General features: G+C 41.3%; 1 protein-coding gene across 4 annotated transcripts in view; it reads right to left on the reverse strand.

Moving 5' to 3' along the window:
* LOC112264671 (rho guanine nucleotide exchange factor 2-like) overlaps positions 1 to 17,119 on the reverse strand; it is a 93,515-nt gene that overhangs the window by 75,271 nt on the left and 1,125 nt on the right. The window lies entirely within an intron of this gene.

Genomic DNA, 17,119 nt, shown 5'->3' on the forward strand with positions numbered 1-17,119 from the left:
AAAATTGTAATTATTCACCTACCTCCTCATGCCTTTTGCACACAATGTATATAGACTCTCTTTTTTTTCTTTGTTTTTCTACTGTGTTATTGACTTGTTAATTGTTTACTCCATGTGTAACTCTGTGTTGTCTGTTCACACTGCTATGCTTTATCTTGGCCAGGTCGCAGTTGTAAATGAGAACTTGTTCTCAACTAGCCTACCTGGTCAAATAAAGGTGAAATAAATTTTAAAAAATAAAATTTCAAAATAAATTTCAAAAAGTAAGGAAGTGCCAGCTCAATACGGAAGTGGTGTGATTAAGTGGATGCTAAGCTACAGGACTGTTTCTCAGGCACAGACTGGAACATGCTCCGTGATTCATCCGATAACATTGATGAATCACCCGCTTCATTAATAAGTGCATGGACATCATCGTCCCCACAGTGTCTGTACGTATATTTCATAACCCGAAGCCCTGGATTACAGGCAACATCAGCACTGAGTTTAAGGCTAGAGCTGCCGCTTTCAAGGAGCAGGACACTAATCCGGACTACCGACCCGCAACACTCACATCTGTAGCCATGAAATGCTTTGAAAGGCTGATCATGGATCACATCAACACCATCATCCCAGACACTCTGGACTCACTCCAATTCACATACCGCCCCAACAGATCCCCAGATGACGCAAATCTCTATTGCACTCCACACTGCCCTCTCCCACCTGGACACGTAAGAAAGCTGTTCAGAGTTCAACACCATAGTCCCCTCTAAGCTCAGGACCCTGGGACTGAACACCTCCGCCTGCAACTGGATCCTGGACTTCCTGACGGGCTGCCCCCAGGTGGTGAGGGTAGGCAACAACTCATACCCCATGCTAACCCTCAACATGGGGCCCCTCAGGGGTGTGTGCTTAGTCCCCTCCTGTACTCCCTGTTCACCCAGGACTGCGTGGTCGCACACGACTCCAACAGCATCATTAAGTTTGATGATGACATGGTGGTTGTCCTGATCACCGATGTGACAGCCTATAGGGAGGTCAGTGACCCTATCAGTGTGGTACCAGGACAACAACCTCTCCCTCAACGTCAGCAAGACAAAGGAGCTGATCATGTGCTACAGTAAACAGAGGGTCGAGCACGCCCCATCCACATCGACGGGGCTATAATTGGAGCTGGTCAAGAGATTCCTCAGGTGTCCACAACACTGAGGAATTATCATGGTCCACACTAGGGATGGGCATTTGAAATATTTTGACTGTTCGAGTATTTGCATGTTTTTCTTACAGTACTCAAATATTTTTAGAACACATGGTCCGCACTGGAAAAATATGTCAACAGTGTGCAACAATTTATTTTTACCTTCACAGGTAAATCCGAATTGCATCACATCATATCATACGTGGAGGAACAGTAAACTGAGCAAAAAAAGAAACCTCCCCTTTACAGGACATTGATTTCAAAGATAATTCATAAAAATACAAATAACTTCACGGATCTTCATTGTAAAGGGTTTAAACACTGTTTCCCATGCTTGTTCAAGCATAAACAATTAATGAACATGCACCTGTGGAACAGTTATTACGACACTAACAGCGTACAGACGGTAGGCAATTAAGGTCACAGTTATTAAAACTTAGGACACTAAAGAGGCCTTTCTACTGATTCTGAAAAACACCAAAAGAAAGATTACCAGGGTCCCTGCTCATCTGCATGAACGTGCCTTAGGCATGCTGCAAGGAGGCATGAGGACTGCAGATGTGGCCAGGGCAATAAAGTGCAATGTCTATACTGTGAGACACCTAAGACAGTGCTACAGGGAGACAGGACGGACAGCTGATCGTCCTCGCAGTGGCAGACCACATGTAACAACACCTGCACAGGATCGGTACATCCGAACATCACACCTGCGGGACAGGTATTGGATGGAAACAACAACTGCCCAAGTTATACCAGGAAGGCACAATCCCTCCATCAGTGCTCAGACTGTCCACAATAGGCTGAGAGAGGCTGGACTGAGGGCTTGCATGCCTGTTGTAAGGCAGGCCCGACATCACCGGCAACAATGTTGCCTATGGGGACAAACCCACTGTCGCTGGACCAGACAGGACTGTCAAAAAGTGCTCTTCACTGACGAGTCGCGGTTTTGTCTCACCAGGGGTATTGGTCGGATTCACGTTTATCGTCGAAGGAATGAGCATTACACCGAGGCCTGTAATCTGGAGCGGGATCGATTTGGAGGTGGAGGGTCTGTCATGGTCTGGGGCGGTGTGTCACAGCATCATCGGACTGAGCTTGTCATTGCAGGCAATCTCAACGCTGTGTGTTACAGGGAAGACATCCTCCTCCCTCATGTGGTACCCTTCCTGCAGGCTCATCCTGACATGACACTGCCACCAGCCATACTGCTCATTCTGTGAGCGATTTCCTGCAAGACAGGAATGTCGGTGTTCTGCCATGGCCAGCGAAGAGCCTGGATCTCAATCCTATTGAGCACGTCTGGAACCTGTTGGATCGGAGGGTGAGGGCCATTACCCCCAGAAATGTCTGGGAACTTGCAGGTGCCTTGGTGGAAGAGCGGGTAATATCTCACAGCAAGAACTGGCAAATCTGGTGCAGTCCATGAGGAGGAGATGCACCGCAGTACTTAATGCAGCTGGTGGCCACACTGTTACTTTTGATTGACCCACCCACCCCCTTTGTTCAGGGACACATTATTCCATTTATGTTAGTCACATATCTGTTGAACTTGTTCAGTTTAATGTCTCAGTTGTTGAATCTTGTTATGTTCATACAAATATTTACTCATGTTAAGTTTGCTGAAAATAAATGCAGTTGACAGTGAGAGGACATTTCTTTTTTTCTTAAGCAAAAAATATTCAACTTTATTTGGAATGGCAAATGAGATTCATCACTTAGCTAAATACAGTGCCTTGTGAAAGTATTTTCGCAGTTTTTCAGTTTTTGATTTGTTAAAAAAGTTTGAAATATCCAATAAATGTCGTTCCACTTCATGATTGTGTCCCACTTGTTGTTATATCTTTATGTTTGAAGCCTGAAATGTGGCAAAAGGTCGCAAAGGTCAAGGAGGCCGAATACTTTCGCAAGGCACTGTAGTTGGGAAGAGATTTTTAACTCCAAACCTCATGCAACCACAAAATGTCGGATAAAGCATATACTGTACAGGATTTATTGATAGAAATACTCTTTCAAAATGAAGAGGCAAGTGGAAAAATGTTTTCAAATATTTGATTTCCCAAGGGCTATTAGCAGGACAATAGACTCGATGTGGTCCCAAAAACACCTCTCTGACATAAGGTCCAGCATATCTCTTAATGATGTAATTGAATGTCTCTGTTTAAGTCGTATTTTAGTATTTTGAAACTTTGTGCAAGGCAATTGATCAGCATTAATATCTTTGTGGCTGGGGCCTAGCAAAGTGTCATTTCTTCAGTGTTGTCACATGAAAAGATTTACTCAAATATTTACAAAAATGTGAGGGGTGTACTCACTTTTGTGATATACTGTAAAAGCCCCTTAGATATTCTGTGTTTTTGACTTGCGGCCTCATTCAGCGAGGGTATTGTTTTCTTATCAAGGAAGGAGAATTCTCCACCTGGGCGGACTGTGAGAGGATCACGAACACAAACGCAATGATATCCTTGGGCATGCTGTGGTCTTCAAAACCTGATGGCTAAAGTTGTCCTTCAGCTGATTTGGGACAAGATGATGAAATCTTCCATCACCTCCGGGACAATGCTGCGGCCTGTCGTTTCTTCAGTGTGCTGAAGTGCAGTAGCATTCCAGATGACAAGTCCAAATCAAACAACTCAAGCTTCCTAGTTAAGGCCTCAAATTTCTCCACCAAGTCTATAACTGTTTCCCTCTTCCTTGTAACTGCATATTTAACCCATTGAAGCTATAGAATGTCCCTTTATTTAACTAGGGATGTCAGTTAAGAACACATTCCTATTTACAATGACAGCCTACCAGGGAACAGTGGGTTAACTTCCTTGTTCATGGGTAGAATGACAGTTTTTTACCTTGTCAGCTCGGGGACTTGATCCCGCAACCTTTCGTTTACTGGCCCAACGCTCAAACCACTACCTGCCGCCCAAGCTTGCAGTTAAAGATTCAATATTTCTGCGTCGGGCCTCTATATGAGGCAGGAAGGCCACTGAAAGTTCTATGCTTAGAATCATAATTACGTCTGAAATTGCAAATAATTCAAACAGCAATATTTTCATTGCAAATAAACACACTGGTTTGGCATTGGGAAAGATGGTGAGATGAACGCATACATACACGTACATTATTCTCTCAAACTTTGATTTTCATTATCCACATTTCTTCTTGATACTTTTTGCAAGCAACATTTTATCTTTATTTTACCTTTATTTAACCAGGTAGGCAAGTTGAGAACAAGTTCTCATTTACAATTGCGACCTGGCCAAGATAAAGCAAAGCAGTTCGACAGATACAACGACACAGAGTTACACATGGAGTAAAACAAACATACAGTCAATAATACAGTATAAACAAGTCTATATACAATGTGAGCAAATGAGGTGAGAAGGGAGGTAAAGGCAAAAAAGGCCATGGTGGCAAAGTAAATACAATATAGCAAGTAAAACACTGGAATGGTAGTTTTGCAATGGAAGAATGTGCAAAGTAGAAATAAAAATAATGGGGTGCAAAGGAGCTAAATAAATAAATAAATAAAAATTAAATACAGTTGGGAAAGAGGTAGTTGTTTGGGCTAAATTATAGGTGGGCTATGTACAGGTGCAGTAATCTGTGAGCTGCTCTGACAGTTGGTGCTTAAAGCTAGTGAGGGAGATAAGTGTTTCCAGTTTCAGAGATTTTTGTAGTTCGTTCCAGTCATTGGCAGCAGAGAACTGGAAGGAGAGGCGGCCAAAGAAAGAATTGGTTTTGGGGGTGACTAGAGAGATATACCTGCTGGAGCGTATGCTACAGGTGGGAGATGCTATGGTGACCAGCGAGCTGAGATAAGGGGGGACTTTACCTAGCAGGGTCTTGTAGATGACATGGAGCCAGTGGGTTTGGCGACGAGTATGAAGCGAGGGCCAGCCAACGAGAGCGTACAGGTCGCAATGGTGGGTAGTATATGGGGCTTTGGTGACAAAACGGATTGCACTGTGATAGACTGCATCCAATTTGTTGAGTAGGGTATTGGAGGCTATTTTGTAAATGACATCGCCAAAGTCGAGGATTGGTAGGATGGTCAGTTTTACAAGGGTATGTTTGGCAGCATGAGTGAAGGATGCTTTGTTGCGAAATAGGAAGCCAATTCTAGATTTAACTTTGGATTGGAGATGTTTGATATGGGTCTGGAAGGAGAGTTTACAGTCTAACCAGACACCTAAGTATTTGTAGTTGTCCACGTATTCTAAGTCAGAGCCGTCCAGAGTAGTGATGTTGGACAGGCGGGTAGGTGCAGGTAGCGATCGGTTGAAGAGCATGCATTTAGTTTTACTTGTATTTAAGAGCAATTGGAGGCCACGGAAGGAGAGTTGTATGGCATTGAAGCTTGCCTGGAGGGTTGTTAACACAGTGTCCAAAGAAGGGCCGGAAGTATACAGAATGGTGTCGTCTGCGTAGAGGTGGATCAGAGACTCACCAGCAGCAAGAGCGACCTCATTGATGTATACAGAGAAGAGAGTCGGTCCAAGAATTGAACCCTGTGGCACCCCCATAGAGACTGCCAGAGGTCCGGACAGCAGACCCTCCGATTTGACACACTGAACTCTATCAGAGAAGTAGTTGCTAGTAGTATCTAGCTATCAAGCAAATTGTTCTGAACAATTGTTGATGTTAAAAAAAAAGTTGTGTAGCCTACAGTAGGCTACGTATACCTGTTTTCCCCACCAATCAATGCAGAAATAGACAATAATAATTGAATAGAGACAAAGATATGAGTGTAATCAGATCAAATTGTCACTGAATTTATTATGTACAAATCATGTGTTAAAACATGTAAAATTTGTAGTGTAGGCCAATTAATTGTGCTAATATTATATACTTACTATGTTCTGGCCTGCTGACTATTGTCTCAGAAAATGTTTTTGAGCCCGAGGCCAAACCTACAGTTGAAGTCGGAAGTTTACATAAACTTAGGTTGGAGTCATTAAAACTTGTTTCTCAACCACTCCACACATTGCTTGTTAACAAACTATAGTTTTGGCAAGTCGGTTAGGACATCTACTTTGTGCATGACACAAGTAATTTTTCCAACAATTGTTTACAGACCGATTATTTCACTGTATCACAATTCCAGTGGGTCAGAAGTTTACATACACAAAAGTTGACTGTGCCTTTAAACAGCTTGGAAAATTCCAGAAAATGCTGTCATGGCTTTCGAAGTTTCTCATAGGCTAATTGACATAATTTGAGTCAATTGGAGGTGTACCTGTGGATGTATTTCAAGGCCTAGCTTCAAACCCAGTGCCTCTTTGCTTGACATGCTGGAAAAATCCAAAGAAAATACCTTGACCCAAGTCAAACGACTTAAAGGCAATGCTACCAAATACTAATTGAGTGTATGTAAACTTCTGACTCGCTGGGAATGTGATGAAAGAAATAAAAGCTGAAATAAATCACTACTATTATCCTGATGTTTCACATTCTTAAAATAAAGTGGTGATCCTAACTGACCTTAGACAGGAAATTTTTACTAGGATTAAATGGAATTGTGAAAAACTGTATTTGGCTAAGGTGTATGTAAACATCTGACTTCAACTGTAGTTGACGAACCCTAATATAGCTTACAGAGTATTTCCATAAGTCCACTCAAGTTTCTTCAACTGTCTTCTGATTGTGCTTAGAGCGATGTTGTGCTGTGATGCAAGCAGATTCCAGACTGCATTTGTCAATCGCTCATCATCTTCAACCATCAGTGAGTCGATGGCTTGAATAGTCTCGCTGGAAATGGAATACAATGTGCAGCATATATTAAAGACCAGCAGTCAATTTATTTAAGCATTATTTTTTAGCATTATTAGGCCTACTTTACAGTATTGTAGTCTACTGTACCTGTTCATTTTCCTGGGTTTTCGCGTTTGGCGTAACACAGGCGAATAGCACTGTCCGTGACCATAATCCCCAATTCTAATAGTATTTTACCGACATGTCAAGGTTATTCAAGGTTCCTTTCTCTTCTCTGTGCTGGAGTTCTTTAAAGAATACTTACTGGAACACCCAAAGTCATCCAATTGTTATAATAGGATTTGAAGCAATAGCCTACCCACGTGTGGTCAACTACTTCAGCACCGTTTCACGCTGCTCTGAGACAAGCATGGGGACTGATCTTGATAAATTTATGAGATTTTTTATTTTTGACTGAATCTCCGTTTGGGTATTGGTTAGTCTACAATTAGGGTGTGAAAATGGTCACGTTGTACAGGGCCATATTTTCCTATAGGAAACCCTGAGGGTTTAGTTTTTTTGTGGAATAGAAACACCATAATATTAATTAAATTAATTAAGCTACATTTCTTAAAATCAATCCCATATACTATGTTCTTACAAAAACATTTTAAAATTCTCTAATACAGCCAATATTACAAAAAGTAAAATGCTTCTCAAAGATGCCCTCTGGTTGTCAAATTAGCATTAACTAGCATTAATGGCAACAATGGCTGACACTTAAATAAAGTGCCATAGAATTATGCGGCAGCCCACATGGTGTACTGCAGTATGACAACTTCTACAGAAAGAACCACTGTATATGTACATGTCTACTTCAATTACCTCATATCCCTACACAAATCAACTCATTACTGGTAGCCCGTGTATACAGCAAAGTTATTGTTTCTCATTGTGTATTTATTCCTTGTTTTTTTTCTTTTTCTCACTGCATTGTTGGAAGGGCCGGTAAGTAATCATTTCAATGTTAGTCTACACCTGTTGTTTTACGAGGCATGTGACAAATAAAATGTTTTTTTGATCCGATTTGTATAACATCCCATGCTGTCAGTATCAATCATTGACCTCCCAGGATATCTGCTGAATACTTTCTTATCCCCCCCCATCATAAAATGGATGGATATAGATGATTAACTTGTCCTACAAGGAATTTGTATGTTGATGTATGCCTCATCGTTTGTCCTTCCAACCACTGTCCGTCTCCCCGATGAATTGGAGGTAAATACTACTTAAAAAGATCCAATGAAGGTCAAAACTGATTCAATACAATGTATCCATTATTATCTACTTAATACAATTATACATCAAGTACAGCAATAGATAATCAAGAAAAAAAACAAGAATCATTGAAGTACATTAAGTTTGGCTACCTTGTTATCAATGTTATAAAACAGTGGGTAAAGTGCAATAAATTAAAATGAGTCAACACACACAAATACACTCACAGATGCACAGACTTCACCTGACGTAAAAAATCTACAACTACAGTTGGGGGCTTTAAAAAGGTTCCTTATTGGTAATTTGCTATAGCAACCACACATCATTAAAATGTGACAGACCTCTAGCAGGATGATGACAAGCGCCAAGTTCATTAGTAATTATCTAACAATAACTTCTGTAGTGAAATATGCCCAAGACAGTGCAGTTACATCCACATTTAGCAAATATTTTTTCTGTACTGCAATACAGGTTAAGAATGCCTCCAATTGTATAACCACAACTATGCTTATTCATGTCTTTGGGAGTGAGCTTGTGTACTACACAGTGTACTTATATTGGTGTTTATGAGTTTAGCCGGTGTGTATACCGTCACGCCCTGATCTGTTTGACCTGTCCTTGTGCTTGTCTCCACCCCCCTCCAGGTGTGGCTCATCTTCCCCACTATCCCAGTGTTTTCTGTCTGTCTGTGCCAGTTGGTTTTGTTCGTTCAAACCTACCAGCGTTTTCCCTTGCTCCTGTCTTTGCTATTTTCCATGTTTTCTAGTATGCCGGTTTTTGACCTTTACTGCCTGCCCTGAGCCTGCCTGCCTGCCATCCTGTACCTTTGCCTCTACTCTGGATCTGCCTGACCTGACCCTGAGCCTGCCTGCTGTTCCAGTGCCTTATACCCTCTCTGGATTATTGACCCCTGCCTGCCTTGGCCTGTCGTTTGCCTGCCCGTTTAAATTCTTGATGCACCCATCCCGTTACCGGGATCATTTTCGTCAACATCCGCTGAATTGCAGAGCGCCAAATTCAAATTAAATTACTACAAATATTTAATTTTCATGGAATCACAAGTGCAATATAGCAAAACACAGCTTAGCTTGTTGTTAATCCACCTGCCGTGTCAGATTTCAAAAAAGCTTTTCGGCGAAAGCATACCAAGCGGTTATGTAAGGACATCTCTCTCAGCAGACAAAACATTACAAACAGCTAGCAGCCAAGTAGATTGGTCACGAAAGTCAGAAAAGCAATAAAATGAATCGCTTACCTTTGATCTTCGGATGTTTGCACTCACAAGACTCCCAGTTATACAATAAATGTTCCTTTTGTTCCATAAAGATTATTGTTATATCCAAAATATCTCCATTTGTTTGGCGCGTTATGTTCAGAAATCCACAGGCTCGAGCGGTCAAGACCGGGCAGACGAAAATTCCAAATAGTATCCGTAAAGTTCGTAGAAACATGTCAAATGTTTTTTATAATCAATCCTCAGGTTGTTTTTACAATTTATAATCGATAATATTTCAACCGGGACTGTAGCTTCTTCAATAGGAGAGAAAATGTCTGCTCGAAGCTGTTGCGCATGCAAAACGCTGCTGGCACCCAGCCATACAATGACGCGTTGTGATCTTTCTCGATAATTTTTCTAAATAAAAGCCTGAAACTATATCTAAAGACTGTTCACACCATGAGGAAGCCATAGGGAAAGGAATCTGGTTGATATCCCTTTAAATGGAGCGAAGTCAGGCAATGGAACAGAGAGCTTTCAGGAAAAACAGCACTTCCGGGTTGGATTTTCGCCTGCAATATCAGTTCCGTTATATTCACAGACAATATTTTGACAGTTTATGAAACTTTAGAGTGTTTTCTATCCTAATCTGACAATTATATGCATATTCTAGATTCTGGGCCTGAGAAATAGGCAGTTTCATTTGGGTACGTTTTTCATCCAAACATCAAAATACTGCCCCCTACACTCAACAGGTTAAAGAATACACTTTTGTTTCTTCAACACTGCCTGCACCTGGGTCATATCTTAAAACGTGATATATACATCCTTTATAAGGTGGTGTGTGTGTGTGTGACGACAGCTTTCCATGCTATATCAGCAGAACCTCAACATAAGCACAGGGTTATACCATGCAATCACACAGTGGGCAAACACTTCTGAGATAAGGTAGATTAGCTTTGGATGGCACCACACCCAATAGAACAAGGAACAAATTTCACAAACTTCTAACACTCACATTTGTACAACCCTTTCATGGCTATGAAAACAAACATAACTTCCCTTAGCCTTTGTGGTCTAAAAAAGAATGACCTCAAGGTTTACTTACAAACATAGTATTCAACATCAAAAAGTTATGATAACACCAACAAAATCAATAGCAAAATCAATAGCAAATGATGTAGATTCCACAACCTTAACAACACTACCAGAACATTAATACAATGACACTAACTAAAAACACACACGTCACAACATTATCCATTATACTGCCATAACATAACCCCCTCACAGTCCTTGAATAACATTTGTAATCCCATTACAACATGAGCACCATTCATGTCAATCACATCACTCTTTTCAACACTTTCACAACCAATACAAAACTCAATATCAACATTTGATTTACCGGCATAGTTGTCATCAAAACGTAGGCTATACTTCATCACTTTCTTTTTCGCAACCTCACTCCCACAGCTGTTTTTCTTCCCTCTCCCACCTCATTCCTTTCTCCTTATTCCTCCCTCTATTCTTCGATTTCGAGCCGTAATGGATATTAAGTTGCGTAATGCTGTGTTTTGGCCCCATTTTTTTTAATTTTTTTTTAACCAAATACACTGACAATACTTCAAATTAGTCACGAGTATAAACCTGTACAATAACGGTAAGTCTGCAGGATATCTTAAAAAAAAAGGTATTATTGCATTGTAGGTGAAGGGCAGGAGACCAGTTAACAAAGGATTTTTAAGCCTTGAGACAATTGAGACATGGATGTGTATGTGTCCCAATCAGGGGGTGAATGGGCAAGTCAAAAGATTTAAGTGCCTTTGAACGGGGTATGGTAGGTGCCAAACGCACTGGGTTGAGTGTGTCAAAAACTGCAACACTGCTGGGTCATTCAAGCTGAACAGTTTCCCGTGTGTATCAAGAATGGTCCACCACCCAAAGGACATCCAGCCAACTTGACAACTGTGGGAAGCATTGGAGTCAACATGGGCCAGCATCCCTGTGGAACACTTTCAACATCTTGTAGAGTCCACGCCTCAACAAATTGAGGCTGTTCTGATGGCAAAGGGGGTGCAACTCAATATTTGGAAGGTGTTCCTAATGTTTTGTGCACTCAGTGTATATCTCCCAGTCTTCCTCTAACAATACTCTCCATCATATCCAATTGTCATATTCCTGCTCTCTCCCGCCCTATCCTTGTTCAGGCCCATAGAGCAAACATGGAAAACAATGGAGAGTTTGATGGGTCAGCGACTACGTCAGCATTAAACTCTGAGTCAAAGCCAAAGCATCAAAACACAAGTAAATATAGTTGGCCACTCAAGTTGAAAGACATGTTCTTAAGTCCCTCTATTCAATAAAATGATGTCTATTCAATACATTGAGTACATTTTCTATTTTCCTTATTCCTCGTTAGTCCACTATTTACCTGGTAGTCTCTTCAAAATGACATGGTAAACTGATAAGTGCATAATATTTGTATTAACAAATCAGCTTTTGGTTTCTTGAGGATTCATTAAAACAAGCACCGTGCTCCATTTGATACCAGGTTCAATTCTGGTACACTGTTGCCACATTATTTATTGGTTTGAGTACTTTTTAAACTCTAAATTACTTTATCCTACTTGTATGCACTAGCCACCTACTACTACTAGCCTTGGTGCAGACCCTAACACTGCTCTAAGAAATAAAGGCGCAATCTCACTGACATGGTTGCATCTGACTTCTTGAATTGACATAGCTGCCAACTACACTTGTCATCACATGCTGAAGTTTTGGCCCCTATAGACTTAGACCCAAATAGAAAGACAAAAAGGGGTAGAATTAACAGTGGCCAATAAGACAGACAACTGCACCTCTTACCTTCTCTCAGTCTGTCCTGCCAGTCTTTTCAATCTCTCTGTCCCTCAGTCTTCCTACATCATCTTCCCTCCCTCCCCCGCTCTCCCCTTTTTGTCTCCTACTCTTTCAAATCAAATCAAATCAAATTTATTTATATAGCCCTTCGTACATCAGCTGATATCTCAAAGTGCTGTACAGAAACCCAGCCTAAAACCCCAAACAGCAAGCAATGCAGGTGTAGAAGCACGGTGGCTAGGAAAAACTCCCTAGAAAGGCCAAAACCTAGGAAGAAGTCTACACCTGTTGTACTCTTTCTGCCTATTCATGAGGGTGAAGCGAATGAAGACACCAGGAGCTTCTTTTGAGAGTATCCATGGAGGGCATTTGGTACAGAGGTAACTTAATGTCCCAGATCTGTTTATGCTGTATACCATGACAATGACTTTAGGAGTTGGCAAGACAGCACAAACAGATATGCAATTAGCCAGGCTACATTTTTAGTTCTAATGCCAAGGACGATTGTGGGAAAATGTCAAACCAGGGACTGAATTACAAATCGACTCGAGAGAGCTAACGGTTGACTGATATCCTTTACGCCTATGGGGGCGCTAACGTTAATATTTCAACATTCATGGTGCTTCCCTAATTTATCTTGGGAGTGCCAAAGGCACCGGCCTAATTCAATCCCTGTGTTATTCTGGAAATAAAACAAAGACAGTTGAAGTTAGGAAAATAGATTGGCCATTTTTACATCCAAAGTGTAAAAAAAATGCTACCAAACAACATTGTTCTTATTCTCCTCTTCTCTTTCCTATCATATTCCATAACTCCACCTTTCATCCACCTCTCACAGATGGACCTGCATCAGAAGTCCTAAGCACAGTACCAGTCAAAAGTTTGGACACACCTACTCATCCAATGGTTTTTCTTTACAATGTAGAATAGTGAAGACATCAAAACTATGCAATAACACAAGGAATCATGTAGGAACCAAAAAGTGTTTAACAAATCAAAATATATTTTCTATTTGAGATTCTTCAAAGTAGCCACCCCTTGCCTTGATGACAGCTTCGCACATGATTGGCATTCTCTCAACCAGCTTCATGAGTTAGTCACCTGGAATGCATTTCAAGTAACAGGTGTGCCTTGTTAAAAGTGAATTTGTGGAATTTCTTTCCTTCTAAATGCATTTGAGCCAATCAGTTGTGTTGTGACAAGGTAGGGGTGGTATACATAAGATAACCCTATTTGGTAAAAGACCAAGTTCATATTATGGCAAGAACAGCTCAAATAAGCAAATAGAAACAACAGTCCATCATTACTTTAAGACATGAAGGTCAGAACTTTGAACGTTTCTTCAAGAGCAGTCGCAAAAAACATCAAGAGCTATCATGAAACTGGCTCTCGTGAGATTACCAGCATCAGAAATTGCAGCCCAAATAAATGCTTTACACAGTTAAAGTAACAGACACATCTCAACATCAACTGTTCAGAGGAGACTGCGTGAATCAGGCCTTCATGGTCGAATTGCTGCAAAGAAACTACTACTAAAAAGGACACCAATAAGAAGAAGATATTTGCTTGGGCCAAGAAACACAAGCAATGGACATTAGACAGGTGGACATCTGTCCTTTGGTCTGATGAATCCAATTTTTAGATAGTTAAACAGATGATCCCCGCATGCGTGGTTCCCACCGTGAAGCATGGAGGAGGTGGTGTGATAGTGCTTTGCCGGTGACACCGTTGTTGATTTATTTAGAATTCAAGGAACACCTGAATTGCATGGCTACCACAGCATTCTGCCACAATACTCCATCCCATCTGGTTTGTGCCTAGTGGGACTATCAAATAAAATAAAATAAAATTTATTTATATAGCCCTTCGTACATCAGCTGATATCTCAGTGCTGTATAGAAACTCAGCCTAAAACCCCAAACAGCAAGCAATGCAGGTGTAGAAGCACGGTGGCTAGGAAAAACTCCCTAGAAAGGCCAAAACCTAGGAAGAAACATAGAGAGGAACCAGGCTATGTGGGTGGCCAGTCCTCTTCTGGCTGTGCCGGGTGGAGATTATAACAGAACATGGCCAAGATGTTCAAGTGTTCATAAATGACCAGCATGGTCAAATAATAATAATCACAGGCAGAACAGTTGAAACTGGAGCAGCAGCACGGCCAGGTGGACTGGGTGGACTATCATTTGTTTTCAACAGGACACTGACCCAACACACCTCCAGGCTGTATAAGGGCTATTTGACCAAGGAGAGTGATGGAGTGCTGTATCAGATGACCTGGCCTCCACAATCACCCAGCCTCAACACAATTGAGATGGTTTGGGATGAGTTGGACCGCAGAGTGAAGGAAAAGCTGCCAACAAGTGCTCAGCATATGTGGGAACTCCTTCAAGACTGTTGGAAAAGCATTCCTCATGAAGCTGGTTGAGAGAATTCCAAGAGCGTGCAAAGCTGTCATCAAGGCATAGGGTGGCTACTTTGAAGAATATAAGAATATATTTTGATATTTTTTTTAAACTGTTTTGGTTACCACATGATTCCTTGTCTTATTTCATAGTTTTGATGTCTTCACTATTATTCTACAATGTGGAAAATAGTAAAAATAAAGAAAAACCCTTCAATGAGTAGGTGTGTCCAAACTTTTGACTGGTACTGTACATCCTTAACTGAACATTGAGTGTGACCATCTACTGATTGTCCTCTATCCTCTAAAGATGGCTAAAGGGTCTTGAAATCTCTTTACCTCCATATGACTTCCATCATTCATTAGCTAATCTCCTTAGGACGGAAATAAGGACAGTCAGACACAAGGGCTGTTAATACAGTTGCTGCCTATACACTACTAGGTCAAAGTCTGAGTCATGCACATTTTTCAAACCCCTTATTTATGCTCCCACAATTCTGAATCTGCAAAAGGAAGGTACTTTACAGTTCTCTGTGTGAATGGGGTATGAGTCTAAGAGCAGAGTCGAGTTGTTGCTGTAAAACTAGCAGCCAGCAGCATACCACCCTGCATACCACTGTTGGCTTGCTTCTGAAGCTAAGCAGGGTTGGTTCTGGTCAGTTCCTGGATGAGAGACCAGATGCTGCTGGAAGTGGTGTTGGAGGGCCAGTAGGAGGCACTCTTTCCTCTGGTTTAAAAAAATATATCCCAATTCCTCAGGGCACCCTACACACTGTAGGGTGCTGTCTTTCTGATGGGATGGCACTTATTGTAAGAGTAGGGGTGTTTACCCCAGTGTCCTGGCTAAATTCCCAATCTGGCCCTCAAACCATCATGGTCACCTAATAATCCCCAGGTTACAATTGGCTCATTCCTCCTCTCCCCTGTAACTATTCCCCAGGTTGTTGCTGCAAATGAGAATGTGTTCTCAGTCAACTTACCTGGTAAAATAACAGATAAATAAAGTCTAGCCTCATGTATTCCTAATGCTGTGTTTTACTGGTGTTCTGAACAGGTGGACAACAACTTCCTGTACTTTGTCTCCAGCACCTATGGTTTATTGTCCCCCATGATAAAATTGGGTCAGAGACTGTGGATCTGTCTCCATTCGTCCATTATGCCCAGTTTACATCGTGACATATTTCATTACACCGTGCATCTTCTCCAAGGAGTCTTGCTCCGCTACTGAACAGACAAGTGTAGTGTTTGTAACGCAAGAGGAAAGCCTAACTCTCAGAGATCAGATTTATTTTGGGAGAATGCAAAATATGGCCTTATCATTCAAGACAGGATAAATATATTGTTTCAGGTGATAATAGAACATGTTTTGTTTAGTTACTTTTCCCCTCAACTGGTTTTTCAAACATCATAGCAAGTGAAGCTAGCTTGCACTGCAGAGTAGCTAGCTAGCTAAAATCTAGGAGGAAGATACCATAGATTTGGCTTAGCAGCCAATGTGTATTATTTAACATTACTCACTTATAGGAACGGGTAATCTTTTTAGAAGCTGCTAGCTATCCCATGAAGCCAAAACCACATATTTTCATCTTCTGCGTTCTTCAACGGCTCTGGCTGGACTGAAGACGACGCAAAGTTTGGAAAATGTAAAAGTATGTAGCATCCGTCTCGCAACAGAGTGTTGCGTTTCCACTCCATTGTGGACATCCCCATTGAAATGCATGACATCCAGTGGAACGTAACAGAGTGCTTAAGGGTAATGTGCATTCAAATTGCCATCGATAAAATACAATTGTGTTTGTTGTCCGCAGCTTATGCCTGCACATACCATAAATCCCACCATGGGGCACTCTGTTCACAACTTTGACATTTAGCAAACCGCTCGCCCACACGACGCCATACACGTGGTCTGCGGTTGTGACGCAGGTTGGACGTACTGACAAATTCTCTAAAAGACTATGTTGGAGGCAGCTTATGGTAGAGAACATTTAAATCTCTGGCAACAGCTCTGGTAGACATTCCTGCAGTCAGCATGCCAATTGCACACTCCCTCTGAACTTGAGACATCTGTGGCATTGTGTTGTGTGACCAAACTGCATATTTTAGAATGGCCTTTTATTGTCACCAGCACAAGTTGCACCTATGTAATGATCATGCTGTTTAATCAGCTTCTTGATATGCTACACCTGTCAGGTGGTGGATTATTTTAGCAAAGGAGAAATTCTCACTAAGAGGGGTGTAAACAAATGTGTGAGAAATACGTGTGTATTGAACATTTCTGGGATCTTTTATTTCAGCTCATAAAACCAACACTTTACATGTTGCGTTTATATTTTTGTTCTGTATAACACGGAACCCAAACCAGCTGCACGCTGCGCCATCGTGCATGAATTTATTTTGTCCCCCCAAACCAAACGTGATCACGACACGCAGGTTAAAATATCAAAATAAACTCTGAACCAATTACATTAATTTGGGGACAGGTTGAAAAGCATGAAAC

This window comes from Oncorhynchus tshawytscha, linkage group LG13 (genome assembly GCF_018296145.1).
Source record: "Oncorhynchus tshawytscha isolate Ot180627B linkage group LG13, Otsh_v2.0, whole genome shotgun sequence".
Classification (NCBI taxonomy): domain Eukaryota; kingdom Metazoa; phylum Chordata; class Actinopteri; order Salmoniformes; family Salmonidae; genus Oncorhynchus; species Oncorhynchus tshawytscha.